Consider the following 2715-nt stretch of genomic DNA (forward strand, 5'->3'; position numbering starts at 1 on the left):
GACGGGCGGTGGAAAGGAAGCTAGGAAGATAGAACAATGGGAAAAAGGGCCTAGGCCATGGCCGGCCATGTAAAAAAGGGGATAAGGGGATGACCGCCCAAAAGGGATTTAGGGTTTTGTATATAAAGTTGAAAAGTGAATGAGAAGCTCATTCTTGTGTGTGGCCAAAAGTGGCTCTCTTCTTCTTCTTCTTCTTCTTCTTCTTGCTTACTTGAGCTTGTGCTTGAGAGAGGGAGTGTGAGAGTATGAGGGAGTGAGCGTGTGAGAGTGAGGGACCACGGAGGAGAAGCTCTTCATCTTCTCCTCTCTTCTTCTCTTCTCTTCTATTCTCTTCTCTTCTCTTCTCTTCTCTTGCTCGTGGCAATGGAGCTTGGAACGTGGAGCTTGAGGATGGAGCTTGCTTGAAGCTTGCACTTGGATCGTGGAGCTACCGAAGTGCGCAGGAGAGGAGGTAACTCAATCGGCTTGGAGGTAAGCTCACTACACCCATAGATATGGATGGTGCGTCGACTATGTGAGAGGTAGCCATTAATACTCGGCTTGGAACACTTGAAGCAATAAGCGGTCCATGGGTCTTGGCGGTTGAGTGAAAGCTCCCACATTTTGGTTCCATTGCCAGGACCAACGGATTCAAGCCTTGAGCGCTTGTGCGCTTCAAATCGAACATTGAAGTAGGGTTTTCCCCGAATCGGTGCTTGAGATAGATAGATAGGAAGCGAGGGAGTTTGAGGAGGTATTCAATCTCCTTAGCAAGTAGGTTTTTGTTGTTTTGGACTTGGAAAAGCATGATATAGTGTAGGTATTTCCCTTCTTATTTTTTCTTTCATTTTGGAAGGATGGGAGCAAAACATTGGAGCAAATAGTAGGATTTTCTGTTGCTGTATAACAAGTTGAACAGGGAAAAGAAGGGCAAAAAATGAAATTTTGGGTTAAATTTTAGTAAGGGAAGCAAGACTAAGGTGAGTACAGGCCTAGGCAGGGTAATAAGGGGCCAGGAGTGGCAAGAAAGGCTACATTGTGCATTGCAGGGTTTCAAGACAGCAAGAGAGAGGAAAAAAGCTTCATCGCGTGGACCTGCTTCAATCCGGTCATCTAGGAGTTATTTGCCTAGCCCAGGTAACTCCATACCTTCCCCTACATGAGTAGCTTGGATCTGGAGGTGCTCAACAGGTAGGAAGTCCTCGATCGCTCGGCACGACGAATTCTTTGAAGCCCGGCAAAAATCACATCGCGCTTGGCCCGTCTGAGTGACGGCAATTCTGGGCCGAGTCTCAGAATCGGCCCTCGGACCACTCGACCAATCGGCACTCGGACCATCCAACCATTCGGCCCACTACACTCGAACGCCTTTCACTCGGCCCGTCCAAGTGAAGCATTCATACCAACTTTCAAATTCGACCCTCGGCCCTACCGACTCGGCCCAACCCCACTCGGACAAGTTGACATTCGACCCGGCCAAATTCACCATTCGGCCCTCAACCCACTTGACTCGGCCCTCAACCCTTGAACAACCACACTCGGACTGTCCGAATTTGACATTCGGACCAATTACATTCGGCCCTCGGACGGGCCGAATCGAGCATTCGGCCCCTACAATTCAAACTTATTGGGCTGAATTTGGATTTTTTCAAATTTTAACCCATAGACCCTAAAACTGACCGAGAGATCATATAGAGCCGAAAGCACATCATAGACCTATCACTAGACTGAAATCTAGAGCAGGTAGTTCAAAACTTGGCTATAAACGGTCCTTCAAATCGTGCATGGCATTTACTATAACAGCCCTGCAGGCCGGGGGGATAGTCCCCCCCCCCCCCCCCGGGACCCCCACAGAGGGGGCTCTACTCCCTCCGCACCTCCCCCAAGTAGGTTGGAGAGAAAATGCATGCCGTGACAAGTCCTCCAAATTAGATCCTAGTGTAGTCATAGCTCTACACAAGCATGGACTCGCACCTGCAAAAGAGGAACCAAAAGCTCGTACCCGAACAAAGACAAAAAAAAGACCCTAGAACCTTGATGGGCCAATCTAGCCAACAAGGGAAAAAAGGCCACACTACAAAAACACGTATGTGTTGCATTCATACTGCATCTAGTCAAAGCGGAAATCAACAACATCAAGCTGCAACTGCGAGGATGCAAGGATGACTAGATATGACAATCTTGACGATAGATACACCTTGAATAGCACTGCATAAATGATCCAAGATATCAGTAGAGAATCCACATCTGGTTGTGCAGTTGGGGACTTAAGGGCATTTTTCAGAAGGCTTAAACTTATAAGCCAAGACCCGGAAGATGAAGACATAGTACCGTCTACTTATCTTAGGGTCAAACTCACCGCAAAAAGAGAGTACACTGTCGATACTCTGATTGATGAAGGAGCAGATTTTAATATCTTGACTTATGAAGCATGGACCCTACTAGGCCAACCAGGGCTCACACCGACTAATGCAACTCTTAGCCCTTACGGGGAACACCCACAAGCACTCATAGGAAAGTGCAAAATCCTTGCGACAATTGAAACTGAAATTTTGCCTATCCTATTTCATGTTCCTCCAATTAGTGCTAATTGCGGGAAGGAAACCCTCCTAGGAAGACCCTTCAAAAGGGTGACCAAGTGTGAGGCCGACTATGTAGCACAGAGGATACACTTGACACTACCGGGTGTGAGGATAGTCACAACCTTTAGCAAGGGTGACCTTATCAAACCTCAAG

This window comes from Lygodium microphyllum, chromosome 2, assembly GCF_053477565.2.
Source record: "Lygodium microphyllum isolate KBCC chromosome 2, Lygodium_microphyllum_v1.1.10, whole genome shotgun sequence".
In the NCBI taxonomy this organism is placed as follows: domain Eukaryota; kingdom Viridiplantae; phylum Streptophyta; class Polypodiopsida; order Schizaeales; family Lygodiaceae; genus Lygodium; species Lygodium microphyllum.